Source organism: Pristiophorus japonicus, chromosome 3 (assembly GCF_044704955.1).
Source record: "Pristiophorus japonicus isolate sPriJap1 chromosome 3, sPriJap1.hap1, whole genome shotgun sequence".
Lineage (NCBI taxonomy): Eukaryota > Metazoa > Chordata > Chondrichthyes > Pristiophoridae > Pristiophorus > Pristiophorus japonicus.
In genome coordinates, this window is record NC_091979.1 from 128,368,385 (window position 1) to 128,391,830 (window position 23,446).

The 23,446-nt window shown below is 44.7% G+C and overlaps 1 protein-coding gene across 1 annotated transcript in view; it reads right to left on the minus strand.

Annotated features, from left to right (window-relative positions):
- The window catches only part of LOC139259888 (dual specificity calcium/calmodulin-dependent 3',5'-cyclic nucleotide phosphodiesterase 1A-like), a 157,757-nt gene that overhangs the window by 8,057 nt on the left and 126,254 nt on the right, over positions 1-23,446 (minus strand). The window lies entirely within an intron of this gene.

Below are 23,446 nucleotides of genomic sequence, written 5' to 3' on the forward strand. Positions count from 1 at the left end.
GTACACAACTCCCACTAACGTTTTTTGCCCTTTGGTGTTCTGCAGCTCTACCCATATAGATTCCACATCATCCAAGCTAATGTCCTTCCTAACTATTGCCTTAATCTCCTCCTTAACCAGCAATGCTACCCCACCTCCTTTTCCTTTTATTCTATCCTTCCTGAATGTTGAATACCCCTGGATGTTGAGTTCCCAGCCCTGCTCATCCTGGAGCCACGTCTCCGTAATCCCAATCACATCATATTTGTTAACATCTATTTGCACAGTTAATTCATCCACCTTATTGCGGATACTCCTTGCATTAAGACACAAAGCCTTTAGGCTTGTTTTTTTAACACCCTCTGTCCTTTTAGAATTTTGCTGTACAATGGCCCTTTTTGTTCTTTGCCTTGGGTTTCTCTGCCCTCCACTTTTCCTCATCTCCTTTCTGTCTTTTGTTTTTGCCTCCTTTTTGTTTCCCTCTATCTCCCTGCATTGGTTCCCATCCCCCTGCCATATTAGTTTAACTCCTCCCCAACAGCACTAGCAAACACTCCCCCGAGGACATTGGTTCCGATTCTGCCCAGGTGCAGACCGTCCGGATTGTACTGGTCCCACCTCCCCCAGAACCGGTTCCAATGCCCCAGGAATTTGAATCCCTCCCTGCTGCACCATTGCTCAAGCCACGTATTCATCTGAGCTATCCTGCGATTCCTACTCTGACTAGCACGTGGCACTGGTAGCAATCCCGAGATTACTACTTTTGAGGTCCTACTTTTTAATTTAGCTCCTAGCTCCTTAAATTCATTTCGTAGGAACTCATCCCTTTTTTTACCTATGTCATTGGTACCAACGTGCACCACGACAACTGGCTGTTCTCCCTCCCTTTTTAGAATGTCCTCCACCCGCTCCGAGACATCCTTGACCCTTGCACCAGGGAGGCAACATACCATCCTGGAGTCTCGGTTGCGGCCACAGAAACGCCTATCTATTCCCCTTACAATTGAATCCCCTATCACTATCGCTCGCCCACTCTTTTTCCTGCCCTCCTGTGCAACAGAGCCAGCCACGGTGCCATGAACTTGGCTGCTGCTGCCCACTCCTGATGAGTCATCCCCCTCAACAGCACTCAAAGCAGTGTATCTGTTTTGCAGTGGGATGACCACAGGGGACCCCTGCACTACCTTCCTTGCACTACTCTTCCTGCTGGTCTTCCATTCCCTCGCTGGCTGTGGACCCTTCTCCTGCAGTAAGACCAACTCGCTACACGTGATACTCACGTCATTCTCAGCATCGTGGATGCTCCAGAGTGAATCCACCTTCAGCTCCAACTCCGCAACGCGGACCGTCAGTAGCCGGAGGTGGACACACTTCCCGCACATGTAGTCGTCAGGGACACTGGTGTTGTCCCCGTGTTCCCACATGGTACAGGAGGAGCATATCACGTGACCGAGCTGTCCTGCCATGACTTAACCCTTAGATACACTTAAATTGCCGACAACAATGTTAAAAGTTACTGACTAATAAAGAAAAAGAAAAACTACTCACCAATCAGCAGCCAATCACTTACCACGTTGGCTGTGACGTCACCTTTTGATTTCTTTCTACTTCTTTTTTGCCTTCTCTCCCAGCTGGAGCTGCACCGGTACGCCTCTCTCGACTCCCGCCTCTCTCGACGCTCCCCGGACTGCTGAGCCTTTTATAGGCCGCTGCCTCTCTCGACTCCCGCCTCTCTCGACGCTCCCCGGACTGCTGAGCCTTTTATAGGCCGCTGCCTCTCTCGACTCCCGCCTCTCTCGACGCTCCCCGGACTGCTGAGCCTTTTATAGGCCGCTGCCTCTCTCGACTCCCGCCTCTCTCGACGCTCCCCGGACTGCTGAGCCTTTTATAGGCCGCTGCCTCTCTCAACTCCCGCCTCTCTGCATACCTAATCCTCCTTCTCTTTCCACTTCTCCCTCAACCCACCATCTCGTCTGATTCACAAGCTGCATATATTTACTTTCTCCTCTCCCCTCACCACAACCCAAGAGAAGTGGAAAGGAGGCTACAATATAGCCCAGACTGTGATTAAATAATTCATGAGCAACACCAGTAATCTCAACTATACCTCTCCAGTCACCAACACGAGTCCCACACTCCTTACCGTTCCTCGATCACTGACCATCTCATTGTCTTCTTTCAGACAACATAAAAATAAAAAACAGAAAGTGCACATTCTAATCCAATTTTGTAAAAAGGTGGGGGGGTGGGGTGGGAAGAGGAGAGAGAGAGAGAGAGAGAGAGAGAGAAAGAGAGAGAGAAAGAGAGAGAGAAAGAGAGAGAGAAAGAGAGAGAGAAAGAGAGAGAGAAAGAGAGAGAGAAAGAGAGAGAGAAAGAGAGAGAGAAAGAGAGAGAGAAAGAGAGAGAGAAAGAGAGAGAGAAAGAGAGAGAGAAAGAGAGAAAGAGAGAGAGAAAGAGAAAGAGAGAGAGAAAGAGAGAAAGAGGAGAAGGAAGAAAAGGAGAAGAAGAGAAAGAGAAAGAGAAAGAGAAAGAGAAAGAGAAAGAGAAAGAGAAAGAGAAAGAGAAAGAGAAAGAGAAAGAGAAAAAGAGAAAGAGAAAGAGAAAGAGAAAAAGAGAAAAAGAGAAAGAGAAAAAGAGAGAGAAAGAGAAAGAGAGAAAGGAGAAAGAGAAAGAGAAAAAGAGAAAGAGAAAGAGAAAGAGAGGAAGAAGAGGAAGAAGAGGAAGAAGAGGAAGAAGAGGAAGAAGAGGAAGAAGAGGAAGAAGAGGAAGAAGAGGAAGAAGAGGAAGAAGAGGAAGAAGAGGAAGAAGAGGAAGAAGAGGAAGAAGAGGAAGAAGAGGAAGAGGAGGAAGAGGAGGAAGAGGAGGAAGAGGAGGAAGAGGAGGAAGAGGAGGAAAAAGAGAAGGAACTGCGACATACGGAATGGATTCCTTATACAGGACCCCACAGGACAACCTGAAGGAGCAAATCTTCTTCGCAAACAGTGGACATCCATCCACTGCCTCAGAACTGGTCATGGTAGATTACAATAACGTAATGACACACAACCAAAATGTCAAATGTGACTATTTGTTGAAAGAGCTAACATTCTGAATTTTTGTGATAAAGTAGACACGAGTAAAAAAGTGTAATGTTGGTAGAAACGACAATAGACATTTCTTCCAAGTTTAGTGTGTTCTGTGTATTGCCCCTTTTCATCCCCCCCCCAAAAAAAATGAATATCACTGAAAATGAGAGAAAAGGCTATTTTTCTTCAAGAACTTATTAATATCATTGACAATTTTATGTAGCTTTCTTTAGCTGGTTAAATTGGTGAATGCTCTATTCTAGGTCAGACCCAGATTTAGTGAGTTTAACAAACGAGAACATTTTGAAGTGCCAAAGTGGTGAATAACACACAGGAATTTTTTGGTGGCCATTGAGAGATATATTGGAGTAGAGCAGCAGGAAGAGAAGAGGGTAGCCCAGGAGCACAGGGGAAGGCACATATAGCCATTTGTACAGCGCTATATGTTGCTGCTGACGTGAGTGACAAACAACTCCTGTGCCACTCCATATAGGCCACTGTTAAAGATGAATTTATGACAGGCACACCTAATTTAGAAAATGTTTTAAGCTACATTATAAGCCCATGTTTGCTTTTAGCTCACTCACATAGTCTAAAGTGATCAGCTCTTCTATCCTTCTCTGCTCTTGTGCCACTTCTATCTCTATCCCTCATCTTTTCCCCTTTCCAATTTCTTATTCCCCCTCTCCATGGAGGAGAGATTGCAGGCTAGGAGGAATGTGAGCTGTGGAACAAAAAAAAAAATTATGAAAATTGGAAGGATCGAACTGGAGCTTGGGACATCAGGTACAGCAATGAGAGTGTGATTGGGTCCTCGGCTAAATTGGCAAGGTTTGAAACAAGGCAGGAAGAAGAAACCAAACTGGATGAATTGTGGGGAGAGGCAGATTATGGCTGACTCCAATTGCAACCAATTGGAAGGACCAAATTACAAATTTAAATACACTACACTTTCCTTGTTCTAAACAGCAAATTTAGAGTTTAGGCCTGGAATTTACACACAAAACCTTGTAATTTCTTCTGAGTGTTATGTATTGTCCATGTACATTAAATGTATAGTTACAATGGTGCGCCACAAGGGGCACTGTGGTGGGAGACCCGAAAGTACCTGCAAGACAGTATAAAAGGCTGCCCACCACACCTGAGGGGCACTCTGGAGTTACACAATAAAGGACCAAGGTCACAGCAGTTACTACAACACCAGATTGTGTGGAGTCACTGATTTGAGTGCTACATACATCACAAATTGGCGACAAGGACACAGATGAGCTCTTCACGCAACCATGGCTACTTTGGGCACGCTAAAGGATTTCACAGAGGGTAATGGTTAGGATGCCTTTACGGAAAGGCTTGAGTACTATTTTATAGCAAACGACCTGACAGGGAACATGAACGCACTGATAGAGAAGCGCAAGGCGACATTGCTGTCCGGTTGTGGCGATGAGGGATTTGCTGGCACCTGCGAGCGCCAAGGACAAATCATATGAGCAGCTGATTGAACTCATTCATAACCAACTGAAACCGAAGGAGAGCATCCTCACAGCCAGGCACAAATTCTACCACCACTGCAGACCTGAGGGCCAGGATGTCACAAATTATGCTGCGGACATCAGGAGACTTGCGGCGCCGCGCGATTTTGGCACACACCTTAACGAGGCGTTGCGAGACATCTTTGTTATGGGGATTGGCCATGAGGGCCTCCTTCACAAGCTGCTATCGACTGAACCTACAGTCAGCCTGCAGCAAGCCATCACCATCAGCCGGGCATTTTTAACCTCGACTTGATCCACACGGTCTCGAACCCGGTAGGTACTATTCACAGGATAGCGCCCGTCACGGAAAAACTGCAGAACATGGCTCTGCCCAGGGCAGAGAGCACGGACCTCAGGGTCCTGGAATTCAGAGTCCGCTGAGGGGGGCTAATCGAGTAGCACCATGCTGGCGCTGCGGAGGAAGCCATGGGGCTCACCGGTGTAGGTTTGCGGAGTATACGTGCAATACCTGCAACACGAAAGGCCACCTTCAGCGTATGTGCAAAAGAAACAAGACTCACCGTGTGGCTGAGGAGATGGTAGATGATCTGCTGTCCAGCGAGGAGCATTGCGGTTTGGCTCGACGGGTATCCCAGCCCCAGGTAGAAGAAGATGATGCGTTTGGACTGTATACATGTTCCGACGATTCGGCCCCAGTGATTATGGAAGTCAAGATTAACGGAGTCCCAGTGAGTATGGAAGTGGACACTGGGTCGGGTCAGTCGCTGATGAGTCAGGAAACTTTTGATAAACTGTTGATCAACCCAGCTGCACGACCTAAGCTGGTCCCGGTCACGGCGAAGCTGTGCACCTACACCAAGGAACTGATACCATTGGCAGAGCGGATGTACAGGTATCCAATGGTGGCGAGACACACGGTTTACCTTTGCGGATCATTGCAAGCGATGGGCCGACGCTACTCGGCAGGAGATGGATGGGGAAGGTCCGTGGGAGCTGGGAAGATTTCATTCCTCCACAGACCGCTGTCCCCCGTGTTCACAGGCAGAGCAGGCCTCCACCTTCGGATTGGATGGCAGCGAAGGAAGCGTGTGTGGGGTTGGGCAGAGCAGCGGCGGCCGTTGACTCTCCCCTGCAAAGTCTGAGAGTGAGAAAGAGGCGCTGGAACCAGCAGCAGCGCCGACCGAGCTGGAGAAGAGAGAAGGGCTTCGACGGGCTGCTCTAGCAGGCACTGTCGGCCCGCAGGCAGAGGCTGCTGTTCGCGGGGCTTGCAGCGGGAGGAGCGGTGAATCGGCAGTTTTGGGAGCGGGACTCGCTCGCCGACATAGTGAGGGCCGGATATCCGAGAAGCGGGGCTCGTCCAGGATCAGCTGCTGCAGTGAGGAGGTCAGCTCCGGAGGACCTGTGTGTGTATGTGTGGCGGCTCCCAGGCAAAAAGGTCAGTTGCGTGGGGTACTCCGGAGGATGCGGCGGCCGATGCGTTGCGGCTCCCGGGTGCGTTCAGAGTGTGGCGGCCCTCTCTCTCTCTAGAGAGAGGGAGAGCAGGCAGCAGCACAGCGAGTTCAAGATGGCGGTGAGCCTCGTGGCAGCCGAGTTCTGCAGAGAGGCAGGCAAGCACCAGCAGAGCACCTAAAATGGCGGCGCCCAGTAGAAACCTCGTGGGAAAAACAAAATGGCGTCTTGAAAGGGAAATGTACCCGGGAGTCTTAAAGGGGCCTTACACTGTTGGCGGTCCCCACAAACAGACTTTTGTAAGGGCAAGAGTGAGTTAAAATGATTACTGTGATTTGTATGATGATGTGATTTATGACAAGAGTTAATATTTTGATGCTAAAATAATTACTGTGATTAAAATATGATTGATATGATTGGTGAAGAGTTAATATCACAATGCACAGTTAAAAGGGTTAATGGATCTGTGACGAACATGACTAATGGATTAATGCGATTTCTGATTTTGTGTGATTTACGCAATTGTTCAGCAGCTGCAGACAAGCCGCAAAGGCAACTATTTTCTGAGAACAGAGGCAACGCACTAGTTGCGATACCCTGTCTCAGCGCAGCCCATTACCTCGGGCAAAAAGGGGCAGTATGCCACCACACCTCACCCACTGGAGCTGGGATTTAATAACTGTTCAGTGTACCTGCAACCTTTTGATATAACTCTTCAACGCATCTATATGTATCATACAAATGTACTGTCTATGTGTACCTGCTTTCTACTGGAGATTATGTTTGTGTGCTTGTAAGGACTACAAATACTACATGCTCGCACCGGATCGCAAGCATAATCTCTACATGGAGGGGGGAAGGGGGGAAAAAAAGGAGGAAAGTGGATGGTCATGGACTCACCCTCACAAAATCAACCAGGATGAACAAGGCCGAGGTTACCGGCAATTTGCTTTTGGAACTGGGCAGAGGCGGGGGGGGGGGGGGGGGAGAAAGTGAGTGAGATGTAATGTATTGTCCATGTACATTAAATGTATAGTTACAATGGTGCGCCACAAGGGGCACTGTGGTGGGAGACCCGAAAGTACTTGCGAGACAGAGTATAAAACCACACCTGAGGGGCACTCTGGAGTTACGCAATAAAGAACCAAGGTCACAGCAGTTACGACAACACCAGACTGTGTGGAGTCAGTGATTTGAGTGCTACATACATCACACTGAGCATCAGTCTACTTCTCTGGAAGCAATATATCTGTGCTGGTGGGCGCTTCCTGTCGATATGGTGACAGTTGATGATCTTCGCTGTTGGGTGAGATGGTAACAGTGTTCTCCTTGTTCCATGCAGAGAACAAATGATGTTATGAGCACATAAGCATGCTTGGCCATTGTGCTTACACCTCTTTTGCATGTTGTACGATCACAGGGTGTAAACACATTCAACATGCTACAAATTCTGCAACATCTTCCAATCGCCACAGACCCCATACCTTCCAGGTTTGACATCCTGACCAACTATTTATAAAGGCATTGATGGTTTATGATCTTGGAGTCTACCATCTGTGCCAGCCTGCACCCTCAATGGTGCAGCAGTTTTGCCTGTAAGCTTAACAGTGGAGAAAAAACGTGGACTTTCTGTAGTACATTGCAATGATGGGAAAGCCAGTCACAATGCAATTTGCATAATCCTGCTATTTTCCCCACTTGCGATGCCAGTCCAACTTTTTCCACATATACAGCATCTGTTACAATTATAACTTGTCCATATGTGCCCTTTGCTGCTACTTTAGTGATAGTCACCTTTGTGCACTTCTTTAACGTGCAACTTCTCACTTCCATCCAGGTTCTTCTAGTGGATTAGCATGGTTCACTGTCCCTGCCACATACTCCCTTTGCTGGCTGCCTCCTTTGAATATTTGACGTTCTTCCTTCCAAAACAGATATTTCTTCTGACACTTTTCCTCACAAAATTCAGCAGTGCTTGGTCTATAACATGTGATTTTCCCTGTTGGCGTTGAACCATTTTCTATTAGAATTGCGCACTCCTCAGTTGGATGAACATACTCTGACAGTTTTCACTGGTTAATTGGCTCAATAGTTGTCGGAGCTGTTCGAAAGGATCATTATTGCAATAGTGTGTCAGGATTGGCTGATCCATTTCCATTACTGCAAATGAAATTAAATTCTCTGGCATTGTACATTTTAAAATGTGTAGTCCTGCAATTCTGTTCGTGATTCATTAATTGACATAAATGGGCATTGTGCCAATTTTTTTGAAAACAGTAAGAATCTTGCATCTTTGATTCATACATTGTACATTAATAACATTCTAAAGATTTGGATCCCCAAAACAAGACACATTTGATAAAATGTAAACACTTGTACTGGACATATACATTCCCCAATGGTTACAGATGGGCAGTTGAAATCAACTGCCCAAGAATCCTTGGGGATGAAATTAGTCCTCAGTGGTAATTGACTTCAGTGGAAAAGAAAATTGGGTGGGGTGTAAAGCAAGCTACCAATTTATTGTGCCATTTGGCGCTGGTAAGTGAGAAGGATGAGGGTCTGTGACAATGACAGTCGGGGTGGCAGGGGAAGCCACATCAAGGTTTCCTCGTTGGGCCAAGAAAAGTGCTTCTGCACCTCTTGGCTCACAATCAACTTAACAAAAATGTAAAAAACTTATTCTTCTGGCCGGACTAATGATGTTTTAACAATTATACTGGCAGCTGCAAGACTATATGGATATTCACATATTTGCAGGTTAAAATTACATAATTGAACACTGACATTTCAATATTTAGGAGGCACTTATCTGGCTGTGGCAGGTGGCCTCCACGCCACTGAAAACATAGAGTTAATATCGCATCGGGTTGGAATGCTGGCTGCCATTTTAATTGCCTGCATACACCGGTTCCCCCGGGCAGGCAGGGTTAAAATCGCACCTAATATCGTACAAGTACACACCCGTGCTTTTCTCCAATCTTTCTGAAGGCGGATTGAAACATTTAGTTAGATATGGCCAAATAAAAATTGTTAAGTTGCATTATTTTACAGAAAGCAGATGATCATAGAGTAATGGATGTAATTAAACCTTACCTTGATTCAACTAACTTGAAAACAAGGAAAATTATTTACTAACACCACACTATCCCTATTAGTCAACCCTCTTACCTTTTTCATGGTCAGCCATCTCCTCCTGCTGCCTCTAGGCTTGGGATTAAAGAGTTTCCCTCTCATTAGGTCAGGCTTCCTCCCTGAATCTAACTGGCTATGCTCCCATTTGTCCTTTTCTCTGTGTTCCCAGCCAGTGGGAGATCTAGCCCTCTGATTACTGATTTGGCAGTAAACCTGTCAATAAAAGTGAGTACCTGTCTCCCCATTTTCCCCCTTCGGGTACATGTTTAAAGAAAACATCTCAATCTCAAAGTGAATTGAGGTTGTCATGGCTTAATAGACTTGGGATTTGATAATTGACCCTGATTGAATCAATTTGAAATGGATGCTGAGCTGTAACATTCGACAAACTGGTTCATCTGGCTTTCATAAAATCGCCAGCACCTGCAGCAGTTTTTTGTAAACCTATGCAAATTCATTTTGTTTTGAAACATAACATTTAAACATAATTTATTCCTAATTACTTCAGTTGAAAAATATTACCTAAAATGGAAGCTTTCTGACAGTATTTTTTCTCCCTGGATCTAATTTTGAATTCGAAGGCTGCTGGGACAACACATTGTAAGCCTAATTAGAAAATTTGAAAAATGTGCATTAATTTAAAAAAACAATGATTGACAGCAAAACTGGATACTTACAGAGTGAGCCTCGAATTCCAAGCTCTGCTTTACCTGTCCAGTAATTGTATTTTGGAAAGGAGAAAGAGGCAGCCTTAATATGCATCTTGTGAGTTGTAGTGCTTTTTTAAGCACAGCACACACATTGACTCTGATATAATTTAGAAGTTGTAGTGCATATATGTGACAAGCAGAGTGTCACTGGTGCATTCTAGGAGGTCAATGCTTGGTTGAGTTTCCTTACTCAAGAGACCTGAGAAATTCAGCAGAAGTCAAGCCCCAATATTCTGAGACAGGTGCAGGTCTCCAAATGGAGTCACACTTTTCTGGTAGATCTTCCAAATCCTCTTCTGTGCCAAGGTATCTGACCTGCTGGGAGCACACATCAGAAAATCATGATTTCCAAATCCCTGTTTACAGTGGGGCAGGTACCTTCCCATGGTTGAGGACTCAGAAAATCTACCATTAGAGACAAGTTAAATGATGCTGTGAATTATATAATTTAGTATGTGTTTATTATGTTAGAAACTTTTAGTACTATGTTCTCTGGTTACTGATAAACCAAGATGGCAGCCAAAAGTATTATTAATGTATTTCTATATTACAACAGTGACTACACTCCAAAAGTACTTCATTGGCTGTAAAGTGCTTTGAGACATCCGGTGGTTGAGAAAGGTGCTATGTAAATCCAAGTCTTTCTTTTTTCTTTAAAAATATATTTAGTATGATTTCACCAACTTCCCTAATTGTTACTGAGAATTATTTATTTAGCAGCTGTTTGCTAACTGACTCTTTATAAGTAATTTTCAGACCACCTTAGTACTTCTTAATTGTTCCCACTTGCTTCATGTTCATTTATAGATTCTGAACTTCAATTGTGATTTATTGATGTTTAATGAATATGAAATTTAAGTCAAACATGTGTTAGTGTGACACAACAGCAATTTGCATATATATCGTGTTTTTAACATAATGAAATGTCCCAAGGTCAAACAAAATTAGACACTGAGCCACATAGGAAAGACAGGTGATCAAAAGCTTGGTCAAAGAGGTAGATTTTAAGGAGCATCTTAAAGGAGCGTAGAGAGGCATTTTGGGAGGGAATTACAGAACTTACAACCAATTAAGTACTTTTTGAAGCGTTGTCACTGTTGTAATGTGGGAATTGCGGTATCCAATTTGCACACAGCAAGCTCCCACAAACAGCAATGTGATAATGACCAGATAATCTGTTTTTAGTGATGTTGATTGAGGGATAAATATTGACCAGGACACCAGGGTTAACTCCCCTGCTCTTCTTCGAAATAGTGCCATGGGATCTTTTACGTCCACCTGAGAAAGCAGACGGGGCCTCGGTTTAAAGATGTTAATGGAGCAATGAAAATCGGGGATGCACAAGAGGCCAGAATTGGAGGGGCGCAGAGATCTTGGAGGTTTGTGGGGCTGGAGGAGATTACAGAGATAGGGAGAGCGAGGCCATTGAGGGATTTGAAAATAAGGTTGAGAATTTTTAAATTGAGGCATTGTCGGACCAGAAGCCAATAGAGGTCAGCAAGTACATACATAAGTATGCAAGTGTGATGCCTAAGAGGTGCCACATAAATTGTTCCTGCACTATTAGTAGGATGCACAAAGAGTTAGGATTGTTTTTCTTCTGCAATTGCATTGGTTAAATTCAAACACAACTGAGTCATTTTATGTGTAAATACTTAGAAACAGGTCGACTTGAGTGGAAGGTTTTTTCAATTTTTCTGGAGAAGCTTTAGCATGTCGACTGCAATAGATGGATGTCTGTACTGGACAGTTGACAGCTCGTTGCATCTAGATATCTATGTACTCTGGGCTGTGACATTTCATGTAATAGAGCAGTATACTTTCTCATGGCTGGATATAAATAGAATCCATTTGGCATTAACAGAAAGAAGCTATAAGACACAGATAGACCACTGAGCAAAAGCATTCTGTCTGAGGAAGGAATTGGCTCCAAGTAGAGAGGAATAAGAACTTCAGTCAAAATGAAACCAGGAAACCTTAAGGACTAAATTCTTCACTTTATGGGTGGAAAAGGCTACAAGTGGGCTTTAATTTTTGCAGCAACACTAATTTTCGCAGAAACACCTGCCTCATTATCAGCTTAGGAACCACAAGAGACCAGAGAATGTGAGATTATTAATAACTCATGTACATATACCACAGAAGGTGATATGTAGTTATTCTACTGACTAAATGTTCATAATTAGAACATTTATATATTACAACTTAAAAATTCAAAGAAATGAAGTGCTTGATTCCCTCAGAAAATGATGCACTAATTCTTACTGTAATAGCTCAGTTATCAGTACATCTGGGTAATAGACTTCAAACGATGATGCTGATCAATAAAATTAAATTGTATCTTATAAGAAGCACACCAGTTAATGTACAACTATTGTTGCTCATACCCTGTTAAGATACATCGCACTTTTCGATTTGTATGTAGATTAGCATAGACTCCTGAAAATACAATTTACCAGTTTTAAACCAAATTGCAATGCATTTATGTACTTGTATTCAATTGAATATTTAAAGCTGTAGATACACTGCCATTTTCACACTGAAGCAAAGTGGGTGATGCAAAGGATCCGATCTGATCTGGAATGCACCGAAGCAAAAGGAGATCATTGAACATGCAAGATTATTCATAGACATCCCCCAGGAGGCCACCTCATACCACTTGGTACAGTTTGAAGTCCAATTTGAAAAGGGCTCAGGCATCTTAAATTTAGCATTCAGCCCTTCTTAAAACAATGAGAAAGCAGACACTGCCATCTGCTCTCTTTTAACATTAGAAGAAAAACTGTCCCACAAAGGACAAATTTCTACCTGCAGTATAACTCAGCTGCACTTTAAACTACAGCAACTGGTATCAGACTAATAGTGCAGTATAACTGGAATCTAACTAAAAGAAACAGGCTTATTAGAAAAAAACCTGATCTGTGATACCGTGAGAAATGTAACTAAATGTTTAGCCGTTTCATCTAACTCTTGTCTGCTTCATCCATCCAAAAAAACAGGTTGCTTTCTGATTCCTAGTTTGCTCAACCATGCTACTAGACAGTCAGAGTTAGAGAATAAGTGTAAGTCTGGGGAGCTCCTGTCAAAGCAGAGGTAAAATGTACAGAAACAGATTCAGTTGGGTTAGGAAGGAACTATAATTCATGTATGTATTTTAATTCCAACAAAGGAACTCAAACATCAATAAGATGAACATTGATAAATTATTTTTCTCCCCATTACTTTCTAGAAAAGAGGTTTGATTGTACTATTATTTAAAGCAGTACGCACTGTGTTAGTGTCATCAGCTCCCAACATGTAGGTGACATATAACCAGCAGCAACTGATAGGGCATAGCAAATTATAGCATAGGATGAGGCCATTCAGCTCTTTGCTGGAGCAATCCAAAATTAATCCCATTGCCTCGTCAATCCATAATCTTATATTTTACTTTGCTTCAAATATTTATCCCATTTTCTCTTCAGCATCAACCACTTCCTCCAACAACCCTCTGTGTAAAAATATTTCTCTTAACCTCTCTTTTCATTCTCCTAATGATGAATTTTAAATCATTGACCTCTCATCACTGAGTCGCAATGAGAGGACATAGTCTTCCCCTATTCATTCTATCAAAACACTTTAGAAATTAAAAAAACACTATTAAAGCATTTTCTCTGCTCCAGTAGAAATAGTACTGGTATCTGAATGGTCTCTTAATAACTGGTATCATCCTGGTGAATCAATGCTTTCTATGTCTTTAACGTCTTTCTTATAATGGGGTGCCCACACAGTAGCCAAACTGTTGCCTAATCAACATTCTGTATAAATTCATCAATATTTGTACTCTGTGCCCCAATACATAAAACCCCAAATTCTATTGGCCTTTTATGGCTTTATCTACCTGTATTTGTACATTCAGGGAATTATGCTATTGAACCCCTAGTTCCCTCTGTTTATCCAACCCCTTCAAGATCTTTCCATTAAGTATATTCTCTTGTTGATTTTTCTCCCAGAATGTATTACCTCATAATTATCCACAATAAATTGAATCTGGTACTGTCTCCTATCTACTAACCTGCCCAAGTCTTCCTGAAGTTTTTTACATTCCTCCTGCCTGTTTGCCAAATCTCCTGCTTGTGCATTGTCAGAAAATGTCAAAATTCTGCTCCCTTTCCTCCAGTCCAAATCATCTGTATACACCGAGAATAAAAGTGGACCCATCATTGACCCCTGAGTATACCAACTCTTATTCAATCTAAGCAACACCCATTTACCTTAACATATTGTTCCCTATCCTTCAACCAACTGTCTATCCATGCTGCTACATTTCCTCTTATAACATATGCCTGAATATTTCTAACAAGACTTTTGTGAAACACCTTGAGAATGTCTCCTGAAAGTCCATACACAGTACATTTATTTCATTCCCTTTATCTATCCAATCGTTTACTTTTTGAAAAAAGTCCATTAAATTTGATAAACATGATTATCATGTTAATTAATCCATGCATATACTAATTTTACCTTTTTTCTGACCTGTCTTTGCTGTTGACCTGATTGGTTCTGGCAAGTTTACTCTTGGATTGCTGCTAGCTAAGTGAGATCCATGTGCTGGGCACCAGCAGCATTAGCAGCTTTTGTACCAGAAAGTTTCACACACGAGGACTGCCTTCCAAATGATTTTGAGGGAGTTAGTGAGTAAACTCTTGGAAAAGTGTAACTTGTTAACCATCAGCATAGATTCAGGGGTGGGACATCATACCTCACTAATCTCCTGGAGTTTCTCAAAGATATTACTGACGTACTGGACAGGAGAAATTAAGTTTTTCTTATATTCTTAGATTTTCATTGAGCTCACGATAAAGTTCCACATTAGCAATTAATGATTATTTGTGAATCACAGAATAGGAGGTAAAATATGGCAATGGATTGGCAATTGGATTACAGATAATATAGAATAGCCATAAACTGGTTATTTTTAGGCTGGAAAGGGATTATAAGTGTGGTAACACAGGGGTCTTGAGAAAAATCTATACGTTTCTAATTGAAAACATTATAGGAGACAGGGCAAATACTGTGGCATAATGGAAACAGATTCAAAAAGGTTTTTTTTTAATATAATTGGGCCAATAGGTGGCAGAGGCAATTCAATTAAGATAAGCATAAAAATAATTAGTATGGGAGCAAGCAATCAAAAAAAATGGAACCAATCTATCCCAATGTAATGTTTAGCTACAGTTTAAAAAAAAAGTCAAAGTGGGGTTAGGTTCTACTAGCAAAGAGGCTGAGTACAAATTATTGCTTTATAAGCCACTGCTTAAAAGCCACCTGGGGTCCAGAGTGTAGTTCTGGTTATTTAATCACTGGAAGGATATAGCTGTCCTCGAGGAAGAACATTTTCATATAAGGGATAACAGACCTGTGGAATAAGCTACCAAGGAAGACCAAGAAAGCACAGTATAGCCATGAAGTTTGGCACCTTAGTACCAGCTGTTCAGGGCAGTGTTCTCAAAAAATGGAGGCTGCCTTGCTTCTGCCCACTTGCAGCACGGCCCACGATGGCTGTCATTTTGGGCAGTGCAACACTGATTTGATGTACGACCTGCTATTTTGGACTTTGCCACTTGAATGTATGCCATCGTCAAAGCATACACATCTGAATATGCATTCAGCTGCATGATGGACACCCTACCAGTGCTACTTAAAGGGACACACGCAACTTTGAGGCAGGTTTTGATTTTTGTTTTTGTACTGGTTCCTGTACAGTTAATTTGAGCAGTGGCTTGGTGTGTGACATTTAAAAAGTTGTTAAAGTATGCAGGGAGTGCTGCTGGACATTTGCAAGGCTTTGGCTCTTAAAGGAAGGCCTCTGAGAACACCATTTGCTCTTAGTCCTGGGGTTCTAGTTGCAGTCCCTCTTGGGCTGCAGCATAATACAGAGATGGAGCAGAGTCAACAAGCTGCCCGCAGAGAGAGATGGAAGCGGATGAGGAGGAAGTGGAAGAAGTGAAAGAATGTAGCAGAAAAGGAGGAAGCAGAAGAGGAGAATGAAGAAGCTGGAGAAGGAGGAAGCCACAAGGAAGGAGGCAACCCAGACAGTCTCTTTCTGGCCGAGATATCCAGGATTGAATCACCCGCCTGCAGCACCAATGACCACAACCCCAATTACCCATTCATTTGTCCCACACCTTACCTTTCCTCTGTTACTGACCATCGCAGCCTCCTCTTGGCCACAATACTGAAATAAAAGCCAGCACTAAGTAAACTTTTCAATCCAACTTTATCTATATATGCATCCAGTATGACATCAAAAAATCAACTAATCACCCTTGTGCATTCCCTTAGTGACTGTCTTGTGTGTACTTTGGCTTATCCTAGTGCTCCGACAAAATGCTACCCCAATGGCTGCAGCATGACTGGTGGAAGGCTGCTGTGTTTCAATGGGGGACACTGCTGATGGCCTTGCAGAACGACATTTAAGAGCTGTGGCAGAGAGTGTGAAATCGAGTGACAGTATTATTTCTTCTTCTTCACTCTCTTCTCCCTCTTGTTCAGTCACTGGCTGGCTAGGCTGGATATCTATTGTGTCTGAAATGAAGAAGGCACAAGGGTAGGTTTGTGGTGAGGGGCAGGGGGTAAAGCAAGAGGTGCATTCTTACACCATGTGCAGCTTGTAAATCAGAATGGATTGCAGGATGAGGGGGAAGTGGGATGTGAGAAAGAGGATAACATATAGAAACATAGAAAATAGGTGCAGGAGCAGGCCATTCGGCCCTTTGAGCCTGCACCACCATTCAATATGATCATGGCTGATCATGCAACTTCAGTACCCCACTCCAGCCTTCTCTCCATACCCTCTGATCCGTTTAGCCTTAAGGGCCACATCTAATTCCCTTTTGAATATATCCAATGAACTGGACTCAACAACTTTCTGTGGTAGAGAATTCCATAGGTTCACAATTCTCTGGGTGAAAAAGTTTCTCTTCATCTCGGTCCTATATAGCTTACCCCTTATCCTTAGACTGTGACCCCTGGTTCTGGACTTCCCGAACATCGGGAACATTCTTCTTGCATCTAACCTGTCCAATCCTGTCAGAATTTTATATGCTTCTATGAGATCCCCTCTTATTCTTCTAAATTCCAATGAATATAAGCATAGTCAATCCAGTGTTTCTTCATATGCCATCCCGGGAATCAGTCTGGTGAACCTTCGCTGCACTCCCTCAATAGCAAGAATGTCCTTCCTCAGATTAGGAGACTAAAACTGTTGTGTTCTTAACACAGGGAGGTTAAAGTAAAAGTGACCTCAGTCTTTATTAAGACACTCCAGAGTGAGGAACAAGCCTTGGGGGCCGGCTTATATATGGTGCTCCCAAGGGATGCTGGGATCCCTTGGGATTTCAGGGGATGCACTCTCTGGTGGCGGAACATGGGAGTGCATGCTTTACAGATACACAACATCTCTCCCCCCACCAAAGTCAAAATGCAAACTATTTACAAGGTGAGGCAGTCAGGAGCCTTTCTTTCCCTGGTGGACTGCCTCTGTACAAATGTCTGTTCTGATGTGTTGGCTGTGCCCTCGCTGGGCTGGCGTGTTGTTGGCTCTGCAGGGCTGCTGGGTGAGCCTGGCCTTGTTGGGCTGTTGGGCATGATGGGTTCAATTTCCTGGTCCGGGGTGGTGTCGTTGATCCTTTGGGTGTGTGTTGTGGGCTCGAAAAAGGTCGTGTCTGCTATGGGTTGTTCAGGGCAGTCTGTGAACCGCAGCCTCGTTTGATCCAGGTGCTTTCTGCAAATTTGTCCATTGTCTAGTTTGACTACAAACACCCTACTCCCCTCTTTAGCTATCACCGTGCCCGCGATCCACTTGGGACCATCTCCATAGTTTAGCACATACACAGGGTCATTCAGATCAATTTCCCGTGACACAGTGGCGTGAACATCGTTTACATTTTGTTGCTGCCGCCTGCTCTCTAACTGATCATGCAGGTTGGGGTGAACCAGCGAGAGTCTGGTTTTTAAGTGTCCTTTTCACGAGTAGCTCAGCCGGGGGCCCCCCTGTGAGTGAGTGGGATCTCGTGCAGTAGCTGAGCTGTACTCAGGACAGGTGGGTTTGGAGTGAGCCTTCTGTGACTCGTTTGAGGCTCTGTTTGATTGTTTGCACTGCCTGCTCTGCCTGCCCATTGGAGGCTGGTTTAAGCGGGGCCGAGGTGACATGTTTGATCCCATTGCGGGTCATGAATTCTTTAAATTCAGCACTGGTGAAACATGGCCCGTTGTCACTGACCAGTATGTCAGGCAGGCCGTGGGTGGCAAACATGGCCCTCAGGTTTTCAATGGTGGCGGTGGCGATGCTTCCCGACATTATTTCACATTCAATCCATTTTGAAAAAGCATCCACCACCACCAGGAACATTTTACCAAGAAACGGGCCCACATAGTCGACATGGATCATTGACCATGGTCTGGAGGGCCAGGACCACAAACTTAGTGGTGCCTCTCTGGGTGCGTTGCTCAACTGAGCACACACGCTGCATTGCCGTACACAGGACTCTAAGTCAGAGTCGATACCGGGCCACCACGTGTGGGATCTGACTATCGCTTTCATCATTACTATACCCGGGTGTGTGCTGTGGAGATCCGAAATGAACGTCTCCCTGCCATTTTTGGGTAGCACTACGCGGTTACCCCACAACAGGCAGTCTGCCTGAATGGACAGCTCGTCCTTTCGCCGCTGGAACGGCTTGATTAGCTCTTGTATTTCAACAGGGATGCTGGCCCAGCTCCCATGCAGTACACAGTTTTTTACTAGGGACAGCAGAGGATCTTGGCTGGTCCAAGCCCTAATCTGGTGGGCCGTGACAGGTGATTTATCATTTTCAAACACATCCATGACCATCAACAAGTCTGCGGGCTGTGCCACCATCAACAAGTTTGCAGGCTGCGCCATTTCCACCCCTGTAGTGGGCAATGGTAACCGACTGAGAACATCCCCACAGTTCTCGGTGCCTGGCCTGTGGCAGATCGTATAGTTATACACTGATAGCACGAGTGCCCACCTTTGTATGCGGGCTGAGGCACTAGTATTTATCCCCTTGATTTCAGCGAACAGGGGCTTGTGATCGGTTTCCAGCTCAAATTTGAGGCCAAACAGGTACTGATGCATTTTCTTTACCCCGAACACATATGCTAATGTCTCTTTCTCAATCATGCTATAGGCCCTCTCGGCCTTAGACAAGCTCCTGGAGGCATAGGCGACAGGTTGCAACTTCCCCGCAACGTTAGCTTGTTGTAATACACATCCGACTCCGTATGACGACGCATCACATGCTAGCACAAGTCTTTTACACGGGTTATACAATACAAGCAGCTTGTTGGAGCATAAAATGTTTCTGGCTTTCTCAAAAGCAATTACTTGGTTTTTTTCCCATACCCAGTTCTCACCTTTACACAATAACAAATGTAGGGGCTCTAAAAGGGTGTTTAACCCCAGTAGGAAGTTACCAAAATAGTTGAGGAGTCCCAGGAATGACCACAGCTCCGTGATGTTCTGTGGCCTGGGCGCGTTCCTGATAGCCTCTGTCTTGGCATCTGTAGGCCGAATGCCGTCCGCTGCGATCTTTCTCCCCCAAAACTCCACTTCTGTTGCCATGAAGATGCATTTCGACCTCTTCAGCTGCTGCCCTACACGATCCAGTCGCTGGAGGACCTCCTCCAGGTTTTGTAGGTGCTCGACGGTGTCCCAACCCATGACCAATATATCATCCTGAAAAACCACCGTGAGTGGTACCGACTTGAGTAGGCTCTCCATGTTTCTCTGGAAGATCGCTGCAGCCGACCGAATTCCAAACGGACATCTGTTGTAGATGAACAGCCCTTGTGCGTGTTGATGCAGGTGAGGCCCTTCGAAGACTCCAAAGCTCCTGCGTCATGTAGGCCGAAGTCAGGTCGAGCTTGGTGAACGTCTTGCCTCGTGCCAGCATCGCAAATAGATTTGTCTTAGGTAGCGGGTATTGGTCCTGTAGCGAGAAACGATGAATAGTTACTTTTATAATCGCCACAAATCCTGACTGTGCCATCACTTTTGAGTACTGGAACAATCGGGCTGGCCCACTCGCTGAATTCCACTGGGGAGATGATGCCCTCGCATTGCAGACTGTCCAGCTTGATTTCCACTCTCTCCCTCATGATGTGAGATACCGCTCGCGCCTTGTGGTGAATGGGTCGTGCCTCTGGGACCAAGTGGATCCGCACTTTCACCCCGAAAAAGCTTACAATGCCAGGCTCAAAAAGGGAAGGAAATTTGTTAAGAACCTGGGTACATGAGGCCTTATCGACATGTGATAGCGCTCGGATGTCATCCCAGTTCCAGCAGATTTTGCCCAGCGAGCTCCTTCTAAGCAGTGTGGGGCCATCGCCCGGGACAATCCAGAGAGGCAGTTCGTGCACCATGCCGTTGTAGGTGACCTTGACCATGGTGCTGCCCAGGACAGTGATAAGCTCTTTGGTGTACGTTCTCAGTTTCGTGTGGATAGGGCTCAGGGCTGGTCTGAGTGCCTTGTTGCACCACAGTCTCTCAAACATCTTTTTACTCATGATGGATTGGATTGGCTAGCGCCAGCGTCCAGTTCCATGGCTATGGGTAAGCCATTCAATTTTACATTTAGCATTATAGGTGGACATTTCATCGCAACTGTGTGCACCTCGTGTATTTCAGCATCTGCCTCCTCTCTCTGAGGCTCGAAATTGCTTTGATCCACCATGGACCGATCTTCCTCTGCCACGTGGTGGTTAGCAGGTTTTGCGAGCTGCAAGCTCTTTGGAGGTGCCCCATTGTTCCACAGCTCTTGCAAACATACCCTTTGAAGCGGCATGAATGGGAGCCTCCACAACGACAACAAGGTATGAATTGCCTTGCATTCATCCTTTGTTGCGGACTCTGAGTCATCTGAGTCACCTGAGGCCTGCTGGCAGTTGCAGACTCGTGTTTTCTGCCCTGTACATTTCTGCTCACAAATATAGTTCCAATTAATTTATGAACATTGCTAGCACTTGTGTGCTGAGAGATTTGTTTGGTGTTATCACTGGTGGACATAAACGCCTGTGCTATCGCAATGCCTTTCCTGAGGGTCGGTGTCTTTACAGTCAAAAGTTTTCGTAGGATGGTCTAGTGACCAATGCCCAGTACAAAAAAGTCTCTGAGCATTTGCTCCAGGTAGCCATCAAACTCACATTGTCCTGCAAGTCGCCTTAGCTCGACGACATAGCTCGCCACTTCCTGACCTTCAGAGCGCTGGCTCATGTAGAACCAATACCTCACCATCAGCATGCTCTCCCTCGGGTTAAGATGCTCCCGAACCAGTGTACACAGCTCCTCATATGACTTATCTGTGGGTTTCACCAGAGCCAGAAGATTCTTCATGAGGCTGTAGGTTGGTGCCCTGCAGACCGTGAGGAGGATCGCTCTCCTTTTTGCAGCCCTTCCTTCTCCATCCAGCTCATTGGCTACTAGGTACTGGTCTAGCCATTTGACATAGGCTTCCCAGTCCTCACCCTCTGCGAACTTCTCCAGGATGCCCACAATTTGCTGCATCTTTGCGTTGGATTCGTATACTCGTCGCCAGTTGTTGTGTTCCTAACACAGATGAGACTGCACACAGGGAGGTTAAAATAACAGTGACTTCAGTCTTTATTACGACACTCCAGAGTGAGGAACAGGCCTTAGGGGCCGGCTTATATACAGTGCTCCCAAGGGATGCTGGGATCCCTTGGGACTTCAGGAGATGCACTCCCTGGTGGCGGAACATGGAAGTGCATGCTTTACAGATACACAATAAAAACTGCAAACAATATTCAAGGTGTGGTCTCACCCTATGAGGATACCAGCATCTTGTATTCTTTCAGCTCTGCCACTGGCCACGGTCTCGGCCATGTCCATGCCAAGAATGGCCAGCACAATTTCCTCCAAGGAGGTGTGATGCTGCAGGCGAGCCTGTCCCCTGCCGGTTAAGGTGTGCTGGCCCTGGTAGAGACTGTTGATAGGTGAGTGATGGGGGTTCGTGCATTAAGTAGAGTGTGAGGCTCGTGGTGCAGTTGGTAGGAGACAGCTTTTGAAGACACACCCACTGACCTTGTCTGAGGGCATTAAACTTATTTGAGCACCGGAACCAGGTTCTGGGAACGACAGTGCTGGCAGTGACCTTTGTCAGTGATCTGGTCCCATATCTTTCTTTCTGGGGGCCCTGTGGGCAGAGGAACTCCCTTTGAGTGTTTAACCCTGCACAAAGGCCTCGAGTGCTGCATCCAAGATCTTGCGTGCCGTTTGGATTTGTGCTGAAGCAGTTTTATTATTTTTCCCCACCAGAAGGCAGCTCACCTTTAAGCGGTGTAGACCGCCTTTAAGAGGCGCAGGCTAGCTTTAAGTAAAACTAGCCTACCATGAACATCGGCCCCTTGCTGAGTGCACAGCCTGTCAGCAACTCCTTCAGCACTGGGCTGTGTGCTCCATTCATGTAAAGCAATCAGCAGAACGAATTTTACATATTGCGTGAACTCCTTTCAATGGGCGCAGGCAGATATGTCATCGCGATCCCTGTGCCCCTTTTTGGCTTAAATCAAATTTCCCAATAAATGGGCTTAACAGTCAATTAGATGAATTCTTTGAGAGAGAAGGGATTGAGAAATATGGGGTTAGGTTTGTCGGGTGGAAAGATCTTTTCCTGCTGTTGAATATTTTTATGTTGTGATAAAGACTGTTACTGGTAAAGTATTAAACAATATTAGGAATATAGAGTCTTAGTTCTTACCTGCAAATTAATACCAATCTGTTTCCAACAGCTGAACACAGCTTTGTCGGGAGCAACATGGCATGTTACCTGGGAACATAACATTGCCCACTGATACCTGATCTTAAACTCTCCTCTTTAGTTTTAATTATTTAATTTTTGTTCTCTGTGGCATCTTTCCAGTTTGAAAACAACACCATCTGACACATTATGGAAAAAAATGTTGCAAAGCAAAAGTGACGTGATTGCTTATCCTCTGTAGGCATTGTGACCGGCCTCAATAATTACTGACGGACCTTCGGAATCCAGCAATTAAAGGCAAAACACGAACAAAATTCAATGGTCTTTTCGAGTCAATATGCAAGTTGTCAACATAACCATTTTTAAGTACCACTTTATTCACCGTTGTCCAATTCTGGGCCTCAGGCTGAATCCATCTACTAATCCAATTTTAAACATAAATAGGATAAATTGTCTAAACTTCATAGTAATTTCAACTTCATTTTTGAAAATAACCTCACACTCATTTACTCGTCATATAAATATCTGGCACCTCATTTTGAACCTGCTTTTCATTGCAGCAGCTCTTTCCTTCACCTCAGACTGACTACTCTAATATTATTCTCGAAGGGAGGTTTATAATTTGTGCCGATAAAATGAAAAAAAAGGCGAACACTGGAATCTTAACTAAAAACAGAAAATGCTGAAATTCACAGCAAGTCTGTCAGCATCTGAAAAAAACACGAGAAATGGAAGATGAGCAAGCTCCTTTCTTTACAAGACAAAAACAGGTGAAAGTCAAGAGTCAGGTCCACTGGCTTCTGTCACAGAGAAGTAGGTTGCAAATAGGCTTT